The 20,563-nt window shown below is 36.7% G+C and overlaps 1 pseudogene; it reads right to left on the bottom strand.

The window, feature by feature from the left end:
• Positions 1 to 20,120: 20,120 nt before the first annotated feature.
• Positions 20,121 to 20,239, bottom strand: LOC120613557 (uncharacterized; annotated as a pseudogene).
• Positions 20,240 to 20,563: the final 324 nt, after the last annotated feature.

Below are 20,563 nucleotides of genomic sequence, written 5' to 3'. Positions count from 1 at the left end.
CCCAGTTTGAGATATCAAAGACTCCAAGCTTAATGTGACTCCTTCCTGCCCTTACAATGTCTTCTGAATCCCAAATCTAAGAATGATAGGAGAGAGAAACAGGAAGATCTGAGTTCCTGGGAGAAAACAATTAGGTCTTTTGGGAGTACAAGTCAGGAAAGTATTTCATTGAATAATAAGGTAGACATTAAAGTTAAGTTGCTTCTGCTACAAATGTTGTTGGGCTATAAGAGCAGAATGTCGAGGTTTTTCAAATCTCAAGGCAGGTTTTTGTTTTTGTTTTTGTTTTTACAGCCCAGTGCAATGAGTGTGACACAATACACTCATTGGGCTTTCAACCAAGTCTATTATGATTTATATTCATCATAATACATATGTGGATTCATTTCAACATATGTAGGAAACATGGCTTGAAATATTGTTTCACCAACCTTTTCCCATGTCTATAGGCCATCCCATATTTTTAGGCCTCAGCTATGTAAATAGAGCTGTTTCTGATTAGCAAAATTAGCTTCCGCTCTCTTTTGTGTTAACATGTAACACAAAAGTCTTAACTTGAAGATAAGACTGATTGCACTCTTGGAGTAGAGAGCTTTCAACAGAAATCACAGTTAATTGGAAAAGTTTCTCTTGAGATATAAACCACAAGGAAGAAATAAAAAAGGAACAATAATGAAAAATTAGCATAAATTTAATATTTTATACCAAAAGGCAGCAAAAATTTAACAGCGATGCTAATTATGAAGTTTATATTTATCTATTGTATTTTTCTGTCAAGATACTCCACAAACGTAAATAGTAAATAAGATTACAATATTCTTTTAAATAACTGAAGATGGAGGTTTCGTTCATTCTCTCATTCATTCATCAATTTTTTATCGTGAATAATTTTTCACACATCAACAATGTGCTAGGCATAGAAAATACAGAGGTGAACAAGACATGCACAATGCTTGTTCTCATGGAACTCACAGACAAATCAGAAATACAAAAATCTTTTAAAAGTGCCCAGCCTTTAATCCTCAATTCTCTGGCAGTAGAAATCTATGCAGACATAGCTAGGATGTGCAGAAAGAACAATAGACTTTAAATCAAAAGGCCAGACTTCTCGCCTCAATTCTGCCAGTATCTCCATGAACATATTACTTAAAACTCTTTGTTAGAAATAATAGAAACCAGCTCATACTATTTTAGGCAAAAAGGAAAATTTATTATAAACACATGTGGTAGGGGTGAGATATATATATATACATATATATATCGTTTCTCTCAAAACTTCTCTAATTTCTTACTCCCTCCCAAGTTTCTAGGTTTTTGTGATGGGCAATAAAAATAATAAGAAAAATGAACAAGAGAGGTGAAACAGGGAAAAAGAGTGAAATAATGAGATATAAATTCATGCATGTTGAAGTGTAAGGGAGACTTTTTGAATCTGTCATGTAAGTAGACCCAAAATAGGCACTGGGAACTAGGAATCAGATGAAAGTGGCTTTGTAAAAATTGTTATTATGGGTTGTGAATTTATCCTCAAGAGACCCAAGATAACATTGAGATTCCTTTTAAATTATCTTTTATATGCCATTTTATGAATCTTGCAAACACTAGATCAAGTAGGAGCCCTACTTCCATCAGAGTTCTGTTCAAAAAGATTTTTACTTCACTTTCAAGCATTATATTCTAATAAAAATTAGAAGTGACTTCTCTAGTCTCTATGAGTTTGTTTCTGCTTTATTTGTTTATTTTGTCTGTTTAGATTCCAAATATAAGTGAAATCATATGGTATTCGTCTTTCTCTCTCATTTCACTTAGCATAATACCCTCTAGGTCCATCCATGTTGTCCCAAATAGCAAGATTTCATTCTGTTTTATGGACAAGTAATAATTTTTAAATGCATTATTTACAGTAAGTGTCAATGAAGAATCTCTAGACCTATAGAACTGATTTGAGCCAAATTTCTGAGGACACACCCAGAAGCAAGATCTCAACTGATTGGGAAAATGCTCTGGAGAATGTCAATTTTTCAGTTCATTTTGTGCATTTAGAATCAAATGAGAAAACATAAGAAAGTTATATGAAATCCATTGGTGGTAAATTAAGGAACCAGGAAGAGAGCAAAGCTGAAAATCTCTAGGACTGGATTAAAAAGTGAAATGAAGAGATACATAATTCTTTTACATTGGCAGGTACAGAATACATTTACAATAAGTAGAGATGGTATGTAGGCAACAAGATAGCAATGAGGAACGCATGTAAGGGCAGTTATGCCTCTAAGCGGTCTGGAAAAAATTATTCTGAGTTTCAGTTTATCCTAGAGGCATAAGAAGAATGGGTAGGTCCCCCTTTCATCAAAGATTAACCTTTACTAAGGAAGCTATAGGCCTGGGACATGACTACTCACCGTGACATGCCTAGTTAAGAATTTATGATCTGATTATCCGGTATGGTTACTTTTAATCACTTGAGCTTGTCAGGCCTGCCAAGTAGCACCCTCTGAGCTTGTCAGGTTTGCCACAAAGCCCCTCTGTGTTCATGTAAAGTACTTAAAAGCAATGTGTTTGTTATTTGTTATAACAAGTAATACCATGCTGACGTCAACTCTGCACCTAGCCTTAAACAACTCTTTTGCCTTAGAGCTAAGGTGTCTGTTTTGGTGTTCAGTGACAGGATTACCACCCAGCAGCAGTGTCTGTTACCCTTTTGGAGGCCACCGCCCCTTCTGAGTCAGTGATTAAAACTCAGCCACCTCTTCCCACAAAAACACGCACACATTTCTAAATGAACCTTTTGTATATGATTTCAGGGACTCCATAAACCAAAAGCCCCCATAGGTAACAAGTAAAGAACCTCTTCCCTAGCTAAGACATAGAGAGCACTTTCAGGGACTTAGTAACCTGCACCTCTTCTTTCCATTCTGACAAGAAAGAAAAAGGTTGCTTTCAATAGATTTTACTGTCACAACCAGATAAGAAGAAAATCAGAAGCAGAGAGAGAAAGAGAGAAAAAGGAACTACAGTCTCTTAGAAGGTTACAAATTCCATCTTTATCTCTTCAAAGACCATTTCTTTTCAGTATATCAAACAGTAAGCACTCCCCCTTGTGTCATTATGGAATGGGAATTAATATACTGTCTTATTTATTTCTTTTAGTAGAAACTGTTTTTATAATTCAGGAGGATAACACTATTCAATACAGTAATTCATATTATCACATTCTGCTATAAGACAAAAATATAAACATAAAGGTTCTATAATATTTATAATCAGAACTATATATGCAAAATGAAATATCCACATGTCCACTCAATTTCATTTAAATATGACTAATTTCTAGTCGGTTTTGGTCTCAGTATGTTTGAATAATATTCTAATTAAATTGGAAACTAGAATATTTATTCTACTAATTGTTTGACCCACTAATAAGGTAAGTAGATAAATTTGATAAGCGTAAACATACAATCTAGCTAATATGGGCCAAACCCATTTTTCATAAATACTTCAGCTTGAAGTATATGGAAATTGTCACATCTACCAACAGACAGCTGAAGTAAAGACAAACTGTCAAGTCATATTTGTTGCTTATCAACATATGCCATCTAACAAACTAAATCATGTGGACATGTACATAAATCATGTAGAAATCTAGCTAGCATCTAGTGTCTCGCAATTTAATATATAAATTGGGATTATCCTTGAAGTGAATTAACCTAGATAAAACTTTAGAATTCCTTAAGTGCCCTATAGCATTCATTTGCTAAATTGTACTAAAGTTTTGCCTTTAATAAACCTAAATTAAAATCCTAGTTATGTCATGTACTAACTAGATAAATGAACTTTAGCAAGATATTTGGCTTCTCTGCACCTAAATTTTCTTATCTGTAAAGTGAGGATGACTTAAAGGGTCATTTTGAGGATAATATAAGAAAATGCGTGTACCCCATACAGTGCCAAACACATAGTAAGCACTCAATAAATGGTAAATTGTTAATGCTGAAAAAGTTTACAAAAATAATGGATGAATTTCTCTGCTGTGGATATTACTCTGCACTCAAAAGGCATTCACAAGTACTCTCTAGTCTTATAAAATTAAAATTTAAATAACTTCCAATTTTTCTAAGAATCAAATCAAATGGCCTGGAAGGCTTTTTGCGGTGTGCACTCTGCCTGCCCCTCTGCCACAGCTCATACTTCCCTCTCTCTCTCTTGCTGCTCTTGAGCCACACTGAGCGTCTTTCTCTTGCGTCATCATCAGGCTCATTTTGGTTTCAGATCCCTTGCAGCGACTGTTCCATCTATCTATAGTATTATTCCCCTCAAGCATCATCCAGTTGGCTCTTTCAGCCATTTATGTCAAATGCCACTCTCTCAGAGATCCTCCCCCAACGTCTTATCTAATATTGTACTCCACTCACTCATCTAGCCCTCTTTTCCTCTACATAGCTGCTGCTGCTTCTTTAAATAATAATAATAATAATAATAATAATAATAATAATAATAATTGTTATGCTATCTGAAAGTCCAGGTATCTGTGCATTTACTTGTTAATTATCTTTCTCCACATTTAGAACCCAAGCTCCATTACAGCATAGTGCTTCTCTGTGTTGTTTCATTGTATCCCAGCTCTGTCTGGGGTAAATATTTGTTAGCTGAACACAGGCATGTTTGTAGGAGCACAGTGAGAGAGAGCAGCAGCAGGAGGAGAGACTCTGAGATGGAGGGTCCTAACACTTAGTCATATCAGAAGAGGCTTTTATATGCAAGCCACTTCAATGTGGTGTAAGAGAAGGAGAAGCCAGATTGGGTCCCCTGGGACCCATGTTCTGACAGTTCCAGGCATCGTGAAAGGCTGAAAATGGGAAAACAAGCAATTTGGTCAGAAGGCAAGCTCATGTAGAATGGGAGAGTATTTGAAGGGAAGGGTGTGGCAAGTGGTTTAACACCAAGCCATGAACAGCCCGAGTATATTTACGTTCTCCTATTATGTATGTGAATTCTGAGGTGTAGGGCAGGATTGGGACTAATCTCACTTAAGAACTAGAGAGGCATCGGAACCCAGAAGAAACAATCCCCAGGAGGAGAAGACATGTATGCATCAGATAGGTGGTGCCATTTAGCCAGTATAGGTCACATGACATTGAATACAGTAAAACTGGAAAGTGATCCATTGCTGCAAGTGTGTGAAACTTCTCCTGAAAATATTAATATGCTGCCTCTTTCCCCAAAACAAACAAAATCATATTACTTTTTTTTTTTTTTTACCAGTGTAACTGTTACTGCTTAGGTTAAGTTTAATGTTAATGATGAATGTAGTCCTACAATGCTACATGATTATAAATTTCCCTCAAAATGTTGGGGCACTGGAAAACATTTCTACATGTGGAAATATAAACTAAATAAAGTGTACATCTTTTAAGTCATTCAAAGAGCAAGAGTCAGAAGAATGTTTTTTATCCATAATCTCACTCTTAGTATGTATATTCTTGGTGAATATATCTACAGAAGAAAAAATTAAACTGTACGAATATATTTAATATAGACATAATAATTTAAAACTGCAAATCAACTAAATTTCTAACAAAAAATATGTTTAAATATATTTCTGGTTTGTCAATGGATGGACTATTAAATTTAATAAGGAGAAAATAAAATAAACCTAAATGGAAAATATAGAATACAAATTGTATCTATACTAAAATTGTGAGTATGCACACACCATTCACATACATGTGTGGGTGGATATACAGGTATGTGCTAGAGCTGACCTAGATTGATCTATGAAAGCCAGTCGTTACACTTTCAGGAATTTTGCAAGCAGATTGTTAACCACAGTTATTATTAAAAATTCAATTAAACAAATAACCTCTGCAGTGAAAGTGCTATGTAACAGCACATGAGTGCACACGTCTTCCCACGTCCACCTCTTTTGGTGTCTCATTAATAGTCTGCAATTTGCCATGATAGGAGTGTTTACACCAAGGAAAATTGATAAGTGCTTCAAACCAGGGTTGAGTCTTTGTTTCACTGATTGTCTAGACTTAAGAAAGCAGTAGAGGATAGGTTAATAACGCAGATTAAATTTAAAAGTGTATCCTGTCTGCCATTGTTACATTTTGAATGGCATTAAAAAACGAGGGAATTTTTTCCCAGTATTTGAAGTCCGATTTAGCAAAAAGTTTGCTGCTCTCATGACAAATGAGTGAAGGTCTTACATTTTCATTTTCTCATTCACCTTAGACATTAATGCAAATGAAAATATCAACCAATGTTCATGGTTAACCCACGTTTAAAGAGTTGGTTCTTAAACATTTGAAGAGGACAACACTTTGTGTGCATGTAAAGCTATAGTTTGTGGTTGTAAGAAAACAGACCATGAATTGAAATTATAGATAAAAGATTATTTTTTTTCAATTTCTTTTTATTTTATTAAGTTTATTGGGTAACATTAGTTAATACAATTATGTAATTTTCAGGCATACATTATAGTTTGACATCTATATATTCTATTGTGTGATTACCACCCAAAGTCCCGTTTCCTTCAGCTGCCATATATTTGATCCCCTTTACCCACTTTACTCTCTCCCTACCCCCTTATATTTGACCCCCTTTACTCCATCTACCTCTCCCCTCCTCCCTCACCCCCTACCCTCTGGTAACCACTAGTCCATTGTCCATGTCCCTAATCTCTATTTGTCCTGTTCATTTGTTGCTTTTAGGTTTGTATCCCACATATAAGTGATATCGTGTGATTTTCAACTTTTTCAGTCTGACTTATTTCGCTTAGCATGATATCTCGAGGTCCATCTATGCTGTTACAAATGGCAGTATTTCATCTCTTCTTATGGCTGAGTAATATTCCATTGTATATATGTGCCACAGCTTCTTTAGCCAATAAAAGACTAATTTTAAATATTTCCATTTATAATGATTTTAAGTAAAATGACAATAAAAGTGAAAAAAAAATAGCAAACATTTTCAGAAAATGTAATAATAGATTTCGAAGGAAGTAACATTATAGGATAACAATGAACCATTTCTCTCTTGAATTTCCTTCCTTTCTTTCCTTTTCCTTCTACAAATATGTATTGAGCCCACTATGGGCAAGGCGCTGTTTTACCATGCCTAACCTAATGGAGCTTATACAGTCTTATGTGGAGTCAAAAATCAAACAAATAATTATGTAAACAAATATACAAATGTCAATTTTATTAAATATTCTAAAGAAGAGATTAGGGAACCTAGACCAGGAGGACAGGGAGTGACTTTTTAGTAGTGACTTTTAACTGGATATTAGAGGAAAGAGTAAAAGTTAGACCAAAATAGAGGGGAGAAAAGAGCATCCTAAGCAGAGAGAACACCATAAGCAAAGGCCCTGAGGAAGGACAGAGCTTGGCCTGTAGCTGGACCTTAGGACAAATCAGTGTCAGGAGGTGTGGCCAATGCATATAGGGCGGGGTATGAGTGGAAATGAGTCTGGAGCCCAATTGTACATGTGTGTACAGACTATGGTAAGGGCTTTGACTGTTTTTCTAAGAGTAGAGAGAAGCCATCATGAATCTTAAAATTTCACAGGGAGTAGATGCAATTGAAATTAAGAGTCAAGTTAACTTCACTGTGTTTTAAGTTAGAACTACCTGCAACATGGAAAATGACATAGTCAAATCATTTTTCTTTTGCCTTACACTGCAGTTCACAACAATAGGCATAAAATAGAGGAAGATCAAAAGGTCTCAGTCCTGTCAGATCTACAATCTAAAGAAAATCCTGTCATCAGAATGCTCTGGTTTGGCCTCCCTATATTTAGCTCAGAGTCAAGACAGATTCGAATCTGGTACTTCGAGATTCAGATACAATTATCTCAAGCCACCCATCCCACATAGTCCAATCTCCTTCAGAAATTTCTGCAGATTCTCAGAGACTTCAGTTTACCTAGTCACTCTGGCACATGAAGCTAGTGAAGGCACATCTTGAGCTTTTCCCACCCAACCCCTGAATCAGCCTTAACCAGCCTCCTTTGCCTTTCCTTTCCTTTCTTCCCTCCCTTTCTCCCTTCCTTCCTCCTCCTCTGCCCATTTCTCTTTCTCTCCTTCTCCTCCTCTGCCTTCTCTCTCTTTTTCTCTCCCCACTCCCTCCTTCTCTCCTAAAATTCATTCTGAGACCTCTAATTCCAATCCAGTATTGCAGGGTTCATTCTCATTTCTTTCTTTCTATATCTGTAACTCCCTTTTCTTACAATGAAACACCTGGTTCTCATTATCCTCAATTCATTGACCTATTCGTTCATCCCTAGAATACACAGAAAATTGTTTCAGAATTATTAAACCATACCACTAAGAAAACAGGCATCTATTTTTTTTAAAAAAATAAACTGTAGTTCAGAATGCTTAAACAGTTTGCTTGAAAGACTAGTAAAAGTCAGAGCCAAGATTATACTTCTGTCCTGACTCCTTTCTTGTCTTTCCCATCATTTTTGTTTTTTCAAGATATGAAACAAAATAATGACTCTATAATTAATCAGTCCTACACTTTCAAACAGTACTTAAGGTGTCAGAAACATCAGGGAGTTTTTATTAGAATTTTGGGCTAAATTCTGCACTTTTCATGAGGCAATCGATAAAATACGGAGCGATTTAAAAAATAGCATGAATTCTACTGCATAGATTTTTGAAAATTAGCCAGTAAGATTAATGAATTAATTCTAATTGGATGGAAACAGATTGTGGTGAGCTTGTTTTGACACCCATGAACCATTTTTCCACCCTCCACCCATTCAGACCCCAAAATAAGCTAAGCAGTGAGGGTGAAAATTAGCCCCTTCCCCAGAAGGGTGAGGCGCTAGAGAATCACAGCATTAAGACTCTAGTATTTGAGATTTTACATGAAAAATCTTATATAATTTAAGATTGCAGTTACCCTGTGTTAATCTGCATACTGTAGTCACCTTTATGTGGCTGCTAGAAAGGACCCAAATGTCAGGGCCCAAGGTTTACGCCTGAGGGTATAAATAGACTGATAATAGAAGCATTTTTTTTTTCCTAAGCAAGAAAACCTAGGTAAGAAACATTGTAATTATAATGTACACAGTAATTACAGATGTTCTAAAAGAGCATGGGTGTTATACTCCTCAAAATCTATTATTGCTTGGTCTTCAGAGCAACCATTATGATATCATGATGGTGAAGCTATAATTAGAAATGTCGTACCAACACATTTTTGCAAATCAAAGTGAAAAATCTTACCCTGTTCTTCTCTAGGGGAAGGAGTAAGAAGATTTCACCCACAATGTTAAAAATTAAGAGACGTCGGGAGTAAATAGTAAAGGCAACTCTCTTTCTCACTTTATGGGCCCCTGGCATGCAATTCTGCTAAATTTCCCTTCTTGGGACTGCCCCGTGACACCAGGAAAAAGATACAACAGAGTATGAAGTAAGCAGGAGGAGTTAATAAGCTGCCATTTATTACTACTTTAAAAACAACAACAACAACAACAACAACAAAACATTATCCTTTAGGCTTTATCTATAAAAGAGATTTTTAAGTGAACTCTCAGGGAGTAAAGATTTTGCCCCTCAAAAACTTATAGATAAAACAGAATACTATGGTCTGCTGTGGGTGGTGGGATGTGATGAGGTTGGTGGAAAACTGTCTACAAGGTGTATATGTCTCCCCACCCTCTCCAAGGACAAGGCTTTGGTCCCAGAGCCAGAGGCCCTCACTGGCTTCATCCCAGCCTGGGAAAAAATATATCTGCAAGCTCACCCCCAGTTTCTTAGGGCATCAGTAGATGATGAGTACTTCCATCTTAGCCTTCCACCAAGGGCTGGCAGGTGACTAGTTCTCCGAAGCTAGCCTAGTTTTTGGTGCCCTGAACTGTCTTAAAAGTGGCTTCTGCCAAAAGGTGGAAACAATTCTAATATCCATTGATGGATGAATGGATAAACAAAGGTATATATATGTATATACACGCACACAATGGAATATCATTCAATCTTAACAGGGAAGGAAATTCTGGTATATGTTACAAAAGGATCAATTTAGAAGACATTATGCTAAACAAAATAAGCTAGGCACAAAAGGAGAAATACTGTATGATTCCATTTATATGAGGTACCTAGAGTAGTCAAATTCATAGAGACAGAAGTAGATCAGTGGTTGCCAGGGGCTGGGGCGGGGGAGTGGAGGGGTGGGGAGAGACAATAGGGAGTTATTGCTTAATTGGTACAGTGTTCTCAGTTTTGAATGATGAAAAAGTCCTGGAGATGGTTGAGGATGATAGTTACATACCATTGTGCATGTATTTAATGCCACTAAACTGTGCACTTAAAAATGGTCAAAATGGTAAATTTTTAATGTATAGTTTACCACAATTTTTAAAAGAGAGCTCCTAAAATTTGTTAGCTTCTTAATGGTTAAGTTTGAAGTGTGTTCCATTACCACCTTTTCTCATCATTATCTTAAATTTTTATTCAAAGTAAGATGCTAATGAATAATGGGACTTAAGAGTTCTTTGGGGCATCTCGCTATTCTCACCACAGACATGCATTTCTCACCTTCCCTTCTAAAACTGGTCCTGTCTCTTTAACTCAATTAAAATACTATTAGACCTTCCAAAATAAACCCACCAAATTCACTTGTTTGCGGCTGCTTTTCTAAGAGACCAGTGGACTAGGTCACTGGCCCAGACACTGGACAATGCCTTCTTTAAGCTTCTACCTTCTAAGATCGACATGTCACTTTCCTGGCAGTTTTAGGCCCTGGTAAACCCCACCTATTCCACAAATTTACCCATAACTTCCTCATCAGAAGTAGTCTTTCTTTCTCTTTCACCCACATAATGCTTGGTGTGTATCTGCTGTAGCATTCCCGAAGGCACTTATGTGTGTATCACTGGAGTGTGAGCACTCCAAGAGTAGATAAGTTCAACCACATGATATTGAAATAATTTGACCATTTTTGGCCAACAAAAGCAATTTCATATCATTTGACTAAATGCCATTATATTGTTTTATTATCATATTAAAAATAAATAATTATGTATTATTTATTTTTGTGTACCCCATAGCCTCTATCTCAATATTTTGCAATAGTAGGTGCTTAATGAATAATCTCATATGAATGACATACTGCACAAAACAATGAGATGAGGTTCAGGGAGATACTAAATATTTTCAGAAAGAAGGAGGAGAAGAGCACAAATTACTGGGTTCATTTTTAAGCAGAAGACAGGGGAGAACTTGTGCTTTGCATACATTAATTTAATCTTCACAGCTACCTGGTGACCATTACTTTCCCTATTTGGCACATAGGGCTCTGAAGCTTAGAAAAGTCTGATAACTTACTCAGGTTATATGTCTAGTATGAGATTCATTTATTTGCCATATTCCAAATCCTTACTCTATATCGTGCTGGGAAGCTATTTTAGTTGATGAAAAATATTTTGACTCTTTAGAATAATCTGTGTGATTGGGCAGTGGCAATCAGATGATCAGCAGATACAAAAATATTCCTCTCACCAAGGAATGAAAATATTGTATTTTTCCAGAACTAGGTTGGCAGAAGAACCACATATCTGATTGCTCATAACTTCCATGTAAATACAAATGGGTGTGTTAGGCCTAGTATTTACATACCCCTAGATTCGTTTGGCTCTACCTGCTTGCTAATTGAAGAGCTCCAGCCATTGCCACTTATCTCCAAACTCCCTGAGCTCTCTCAGACATCCCTTGATGGAAGGCCAGACTTGGACACAATTTCCATTATACCCATAATGGCAGGCCCAACAGCAGCCCTGGGACCCATGCCGACCCTGCCTGGATCCACAGAAGTTCTGCCCCTGGTAAAGTACAGTACCACCAAGCAGGTAGTCTGGCTTCCCCCTGGGGCCATATAGCTCAACTAATAAGTGTTAGAGGAGGAAATTACATTAATTCACTCAAAAGAAATGTATTATAAGGGTCTGTTTTGTGCCAGGCACTGTTCTGGAAACTGGGTAATCCATGATGAACCAAAGTTCTAGATTTCAAGTTCTTATTCTATCGGGGAACCTCAGGTTGTCTGACTTGGAGCCTATGCTCTTAACCCCTACAACAAATTGCCAATTTCAGTGACCACTTAATCTATCTATCTATCTATCTATCTATCTATCTATCTATCTATCTATCTAGATATATACACACATACATATGTATAATTTTTTATTGGGATATTTGGTAAGAAAAGAGAAACTAAATATACAAGAATCTGTTATAAGAAAAATAGCCCCAAATGCTGCATCTCCAAGAATTCTATTATCCCTAAATAACATTGGAGGATGTGTTAGGCATGATTCAGTGCAGGAAACAGAAACCACTCTTTATATTTTAAACAGAAGATAACTTAACACATGTAATTAGGTGCTAATAAAATGCTTGGCATAGCTTGATCTCTAGAAATGTACTCTAGAACCACTCCTTCGAACCAACTCACTGGGAAGCTATTCCTCTGAGGCTACCCTTGGAATAATCGGGTTTAAAAACACATGGTCCTAGCTGTCATGGAGAAATTAGAAAGTAGAAATCAAGAAGCTGAACATGGCATTCAGCTTCCTCTCCATAGTAACGCCTCTCAATATACAGAAAGCTACATAATGGACATGGTAGTATTGCTACCAGAAAACTGCACATTTCAGTGCCTTAAGGTGAGAGTCAGGAAAATGGTCTCCACTTCCCTTCTGCCCCCCAGATCTCGTGCTAGAACATCAAAGTGGAGGGACCTATTATGGGAAATGAGGATTTTCAGTTTTCCAAACTCCGAAGTCAAGAAAAACGTACTATCCTGGAAGAATGATTAAATACAAACTGAATTAGCCAGTCCACAATGCCCACCACACAGAAGGAAAGACTGCGCTTACCATGTTGAGTGATCACTATGGAATTTCTAGTTAAGTCACATCTCCAGTTCGTTGCCTTATGCAATTAATATCTGACATGTATTAGATGCTCAACAAATATTTCATAAATAAAAGAATGAATTAGTGAATAAAAGCATTGTGAATATCATAAAAATGACCCACAATGACTTTCTTTTGTTATTTTCTAAAAATTATTCTTAAATGGTGCAGTGATGATTAGTGAGTCACTTATTTCAAATACAAACTGAAATATTCTTGGCTGTCTCATTTCCCTTTTGTTTCTTTCTAAGAAAATTTTAGAAAACTCAGCAAATAAAATGTTTTTAAAAATAGAAGAAAGCTAGATTTTTCTCCTTCCTTTTGTTGGACAATGAGTTTCCCTTTTAAACTTTTGTGGCTGTTGTTGCTAAATGTTTCCTCTGAGGAGAAGTCTTCCAATTTTGTTTATTTTTAGAAACTGAAGGTTACAAATAGAGAGCGTTTTTGAAAACTGGAATCTCAAAAGGGAACTTCTAAGCAATGGCTCTTTATTTAGCCCAGAACAGCAGCAACTTTGAGTAGGTTATAAGAATATAGCCCTGCAGTGGGTCAACCTCTGATCCACTTCGTTCTGACCAATACCCATTAAATAGCATTCTTCAAGACTACGTTTCACTCTCTTTCCTATGACAGATAGAAAACCAAATTCTTTTACCCCCAACAAAAAGTCATCCATGTGTTTTCCTGCTTAAATTGGAACCAGTTAGGATTGGCACCAAGTTATATAAATTGTTATCCTAGAATATTAGAAGCCAAAGGAATTTTATGAGTCATATCATTCTACCCTCTTGTTTGTAGGTGAAGGAACTGAGGTACAGAGAAGATGAAGTTGAGTATTATTCTGCATATTCAGCTTCTACTCCTTACTTTGGTGACATCCTCTCACATGCATTTGTTCATCCAGTAAATATTAAGCATGTAGAGCACGCCATGCTCTTTGAGAGGTCTTGCATAAAAATACTGGAGTGTTATAGACACATGCGCCAAGACTGTATTCAATAAGCCACACACAAATTCAGCCACACAGAACTGTATTCCACTTTGCAAAATGGCGTGCTACTTTTCACGGTTGCTCATTTCTTACTTGAGATTTTCTCCACTAGATTCAACTCCTCTTTCTCTTTGTGTCAAAATCCTACCCATTCTTAAAAGGCTAATTCAATTGTTAGTTACTGCTATGGTCTGAATGTTTGTGTCCCCGCAAAAGTCAAATGTCAAAATCCTAATGCCTAATATGATGATATTAGGAGGTGGGGCCTTTGGAAGGTGCTTAAGTCATGAGGGTGGAGCCCTCATCAATAGGATTAACGCTCTTATAGAAGAGATCCCATAGAGCTCCTTTCCACCATGTGAAAATAAAACGAGAAGTCCGCAACCTGGAAGACAGCCCTCACCCGACCATGATGTCACTCTGATCTGACTTCCAGCCTCCAGAACTGTGAGCAATAAATGTCTATTGTTTGTAAGTTCCCCAGGCTGTGGTATTTTGTTATAGCAGCCCAACTGGACTAAGACAATTACTCAATTAAGACTTTCTCAAACCCTGCAATCACAATTATATACTACCTCTTATGAATTTCCATAGGATTTCCTTCACTTCTCTATGGCATGTATGGAGCTGTCTTCTTGTGGGGTAGATATTATGTGGTTGGAAATATATATATTTATATATATATATATATTTATATTTATATATATATATAAATATATATATATAAATATATATATATTAATTTTAATTTTTTTATTTTTTATTTTATTTTTTGTTGTTCCAGCAATGTGGTGGATTAAGCTAACATGGAAGTCCTCTAGCTATAAGTCCTTAGGAATACAGGTTAAAAAAATAACATAAGGGAGGGAGGAAGGAAGAAAAGATGGAAAGAAGGAAGGGAGAAATTTTTAGCTGATATTTCCACACAAAGAAGGGGAATCTTCAAGTGCAGAAACATAGAGGGAACTGAAGGCCAGACTGATAAAAATGAGAATTGAGGCTGCAACAACCTTGGGAGGCTGATGGAAGCAGCAGTATTGATTTGGTCATGACCAGGGTTTTGAAGCCCATCAGGAACAGAAGCCCTCTTTGGCCCACCCTAGGGGAGGGCAGGAACAGAGATGCCTACATAAGGCTAGGACTCTCAAGAACCACAATCCCAGTCTAAGAGGACTAAAAAACTCAGCCAACAAGATAAGAAGGGAACAATTAACTCTGTTCAGAGAAAAACAAGGCTAATGTGAGAAAAATTTCAAGCCTTTCCTTTGTGTGAGTCTAAATTTACTTTACTTGGTCCTGCAGGAAACCTCAAGCTTAGAAATTATCATGGTCCTGAGCCTGGCATTGCCTCTGGGTCACCTGGAGGATGTTAATATTAAACTGTGCTACTCATGCAGCATGGGATGACCAAAAATGAGCCTCACTGAAAAGGGGCTAGTAATAAAAATTCACAAAGACTGCATAAAAACAAATCAGAGATAAAATAGACAGATTTTTTTAATCTCAAAATTTGATATATAGAAAAACTATATTAGAAAGACCACAATCTAAGTGTTTTAAATTTTGAAAATATAAAAGGCATTGAAAAAATAAACACATGGCAATTCACTATCAAAGAAAAGACAAAATTTTTTAAAGAACAAATTAGAACGTCTAGAAATGAATAGTCATTTAAATTTGCTGCTAGATAAGTGAGTTAAGCAGCAGATTAGACCCTGTTAAAGAAGGAATTAATAAACTTTTAGATCTGAAGAAATTTTTCTGAATGTAGGACAAAGATAAAGTAGAAAATATAAAAAGAAATAGAGAATAAACTTTAAAGTCCAACTTACATTTAATAAGAATTCCAGAAAAAAAGAATTGACAAATTATGGGAAGCGAAATATTTGGAGAGATAATGGCTGATTGATTAACTCAATTGATAAAAGATATATTTTTCTCTTTTACCAGATAATTGACTTCTTTAGGAGCATAAACTAATTATTCACATTTACATTCTTAGAATATCATTAGAATTCATCAAATATAGATTTGATTAATATAAATGTACAAATCTAAGTATAAGACAGATAATAATAAGCAAAATGTGGCAGGTGTCATTAGAGAAGTACAAAGAAAGTGCTCGCTGCTGAAGAATTTTTAGTGAGAAATTACTTCCAGCTGGAATTATTAGAGAAAAAAATCATGGAAGAGATAAATGAGTACAGTTTGACAAGAAGGGGCTGAGCATTCCAAACAGAATGACCTAACAAAGGCACAGAATGCCTTTGAGAAAAAGCAAGTCATCCATTTTGGTTAAAGTTTATATCTAAGGATTACATAGTTGTAGGAGGTTGAGAAAATTAGAGCCAGATGACACCGGCCTTGAACGTCAGACTAAATATTCTGAACTAGTAAATAAAGAAAAAACCTACGTAACAGATTGCTGAAGGTTGTGGGGTGACAAGAATAGAACTGTTATTTTAGGAAGATTGATCCAACTGACGATTACATATAATATGAGCTTGAGGGAAGACATAAGAGTCAGGAAAGTCAATTGATTTGTATGTCACGAAAAACTCTTGATAGTGACATAAAATGCAACTCAACCTGGCTTGAGCAAATAAGAGTTTTATTAGATCATGTAACCAATGTCCAATTAGGTATGTTTTTACCCAGTGTCGTATAATAAAGAATGTGGTTGGCCCTTGTCCCTGGCTCCTGGAAGTAACCTCTAACTCCTTGGAATTTCCTGAGTAATGGAATATTTTTGTTATTCATGGTGGACTCTGATAGTTTATGCTAATGAGGTGACTCATGTTGGGCTTTAGGTAGTTTATGCTAAGGAGATGGTACATGAGGGGTGCCGATCATGCCCAAAAGATCAACCATGTGATTAGAGTTGGAAATTTCAGTTATGTAATTTTGGCCTGATGTCCCCAGAGAGGAGAGGGGCTAGAGATTGCATTCAATTACATGGCTAATGATGCAATCAATCATACTGACATAATGAAATCCTGGTCAAAACTGGAGACAATCCGGAGTTGGTATCCCCGGTTAACAACACTGGCGTGCTGGAGGGCCAACGTGTCCTGACTGTACAGGGAGAGCACACAGAAGCTTCGCGTTTTAGACTCTCCTGGACCTCACCCTAGATGTCTCTTCTTTTAGCTGATACCAATTGTATCCTTTTTGCTGTAATAAAACTATAATTATAAGTATGGTGCTTTCTGAGTTTTGTGTCATTCCAGTGAATTATCAAACCTGAAAGAATAGTGTGACCCCTGTATCTTTAGGCAGTTGATCAAAAGTGTAGGTGGCCTGGGAACCCTTGAGCTTGCTACTATCTGAAGTGGGGGCTATCTTGTGGTGGACTACACCCTTAACCTGTGAAGTCTGGCTTAACTCCAGGCAGTTAGTTTCAGAAGTCATTGCATCCAGCAATGAAAAGACCATGAGGTAAGATCTTGCTTGGCCTGCTCAAGGAACGGCAGAGAGGCCCAGGTGGCTGGAGTGCATGGTGGCAACAGTGATAACATATGAAGTGTGACAGGTCGCCAGAGCTAGATCATGTAGGCAGCGGTTCTTAGCTATGGCTGCATGTTAGAACCACTGGGGAGCTTTAAAACAAAACAAAACAAAACAAAACAAAACAAAACAAAACAAAACAAAACAAAACAAAACAAAGCCATGTCCAGGCCACTGCCCCAGGTCAGTTAAATCAGGATCTCTTGGGGTTGGCACAGGCATCTGTAGTTTTATAAGTTCTTTAGGTACGGTAGGTCTTGATGTAGGCCCTGGTTGATCATAGTGTGAGGACATTAGATTTTGTTCTGAGAGTAAGAGAAAGTCATTAAAGCCTGTTGAGCAGGGGAGTGACATCATCTGTCTTAAATCCTGTCTTAAAGTTTTAAAAGATCTTCTCTGGCTGCTGTGTGAAGAATACTCTATAGTGGAACAAACTGGAGGCGGGAGGTCATGTAAGAGAGGAAGGTAGCTTGAAATAGGGTACCTCTGTAAGCGACAGTGGTAGAGAGAAATGGTTATAGCTGGAGTGTGTTTTGAAGGAAGACAATTTGCTCATGAATTGGATGTGGGGCATAAGAGAATGAAAGAAGCCATGGATAAACACATGTTTTGGGATGGGGGTGTTTTTGTTTTTGTTTTTTGTTGTTTTTTGGTCTAAACAACAGGGTAAAAGATAATGCTAGCCCCTAGAGCCAAGAGAATGTAGTCAACTAGCCAGGACTGAGTCACACGCCCACCCCTGGAGGGAGGGGTGAAGTCAGCGTTGTCTAAGTAACATATACTGAGAATGGAAGAGGGTATTTCATCAAAGTAAAAATCAGGGTATGCCACCAAAAGCAGGGAGAAGAGATGTTGGTGACCCAGAAAACTGGTTCATTGAGGTCTGTTGGTTACATTCTGCACGTTAAGTGCAAAACAAATTTTAATACAAAAATTTACTTCTTCCTCTTTCTCTTTTCCTTTCCAAAGACTTCAATCCTGAAGCTATTAGGAGAGGCTGAGGAGGTATCAATGGTGGACCAGAGCAGGGTGAGGAAGGCATTCAGCTAAGGAGGCAGCAGAGGCAGCCAGGCATGGTATGTTGGAGTCTGGGTGGGTTAAGAAGGGCAACACAGAAGAGGATTGGCCTGTAAGGCATGCCAGAGCCTAAGCTGGGGACGAGCTTCTGTGTAGGAGGGTCACCCAACCCGTTTCCAAGTCAGAGTGGATTGAGTAGAGCACCCATGCAGAACTTGGCCCAACACAGTGTACTGGGATCTGAGTGGGCTGAGGAGGACATTTGTGGGGGTGGAAGAGGGCTGTCATACATATTGATGATTTACAAGATACAAGTGTGTGGATATGTATGCGTATTCCCGAGCTCTGTCCACTGAGGGGCTTGGGAGCAGCTAAAACCCAGTAGCAATGAGCATACCTATTACCCAAGTCTTGGCCCCTAAATAGCATTCTCTACTAAAAAAAGAGAAATGACCGATTCCAGAGCGGAGGCAGAGAGTGTCACAGGAGTCCAGGACATGTAACCAAAAATAAAACAGTGCTCATTATTCCCATTAAAAAGGTAAATATATTGTTTAACATTTGAATATTTCAAATATGTGTATAGGATACAGAACATTTGTCCTAAAATAACCAGTTAATTTGCATTATATACCTACTGTGAGTATAAAAATCATTAATTTTTAACTATAAATTCCTAAAGAAACAGACCGCTTTGTGATTAATGAATTTTGAAAGCTCGGAATGAACATTTTCTAGAGTTAGCATACCCCGGAGTCAATTTCTCTCTCTGCTGCTTGATCTTTTCTTTCTATTTCCTCAACTATAATCTGTTTCTTTAACTAGGTCATACCTACTCATTAATCATTATAAAAGCTTTATTATCTTTTAAATACTCATTACCATCATCATTTTAGTCTAACATATAGAGTGATGTGAATGTAATTTGTCACATTCAGTATTTATACAAGCAAGGAATGTGCTATTGAGCTCAGGAAACTACTAAAAGCATGATCAATTTTAAAATAATTCTTTTTTTAATTTTAAATGAAGCAAAAAGCCTAGATTCAAAGAGTATATTTTATATTGGGTTTGAGAAATTAGATTCTACAGAAACAAGAGTATTATAGCATGTCCCTATGGTCCTTCACTTTTGATACTACTGAAATAATTGTTGGAAGTCACTCAGCTGTGCCTCTCTTCCTGGAAAGTAGGAATAGTGCTACCTGCCTAGGTTTTCTTCTTAGGGAGATTTAAGAGAAAAAAAATCAAAATTTTAAGGAAAATAGTTGCTATATGATTTTAGAGTTTTTGTTATTTTCATTTTAGCAGTTATTGCCTCTGAAATAGCAAATCACAAAATAACTGAGTATAATTTTGAATATATGGAATTTACCTGAAAAATAGAAGTATCTGTCCTATACACTTTGTAAAAAGCGAAATATACCAATACGGAGAACTATTCACAGTTTTCTCATGAAAAAGTGCTTGTGTGCTAGATACACTTAAAACAGGCATATTTAAAGTTTTCTTCAATTCATCTGATTTTTTTTATTAAAAAATAAGCTTGAATTATTGAAACAACCAGTGATTGATTGATTGATTGATTGATTGATATTTTAAATTTTTTTTTAGGCAAGATAACCCTTAGTTGACCTCACAGATTGCAAGGACCTTGTCAGCTTACAATTCTTTAATTTTTGACGTCTACAGCACCTGGTCTTCCTAGGTGGTCTCCCATCCAAATAGTAATCAGGCCTGACCCTGCTTTGCTTCCAAGATCAGACGAGATCGGGCTTGTTCAGGGTGGCATGGCCATAGACTTAACCAGTGATTTAAATTTGAATTTTCTGAACCTAAAAAGGTAGTTGGAAGAATTCCCTCTTATGTATATTTGCAAAAAGTCACTATATTTGTAAACTGCTATAAAAGTCATCTTTGATAAAGACAGCAAAGCTCCCAAGGTGAAACAACAAATGAAAGAACAGTTTGTCTGAATCTTTTTTCCAATCTGTGTACAGGTTGTGTGGTATGGTAGAGAGTCTCTGAACAGTTTTGCTTTATACCCTTTCCTGTTTAATCTTGACAGAAAACACTAGAACTTATAATCATTAAAGATTATGAAATAAAAAATAATGCTCAGTTTC

The sequence above is a fragment of the Pteropus medius genome, unplaced genomic scaffold (genome assembly GCF_902729225.1).
Source record: "Pteropus medius unplaced genomic scaffold, Ma_sr-lr_union100, whole genome shotgun sequence".
In the NCBI taxonomy this organism is placed as follows: domain Eukaryota; kingdom Metazoa; phylum Chordata; class Mammalia; order Chiroptera; family Pteropodidae; genus Pteropus; species Pteropus medius.
Note: the sequence above shows the minus strand (reverse complement) of the source record. Positions and strands in the feature narration are given on the sequence as shown.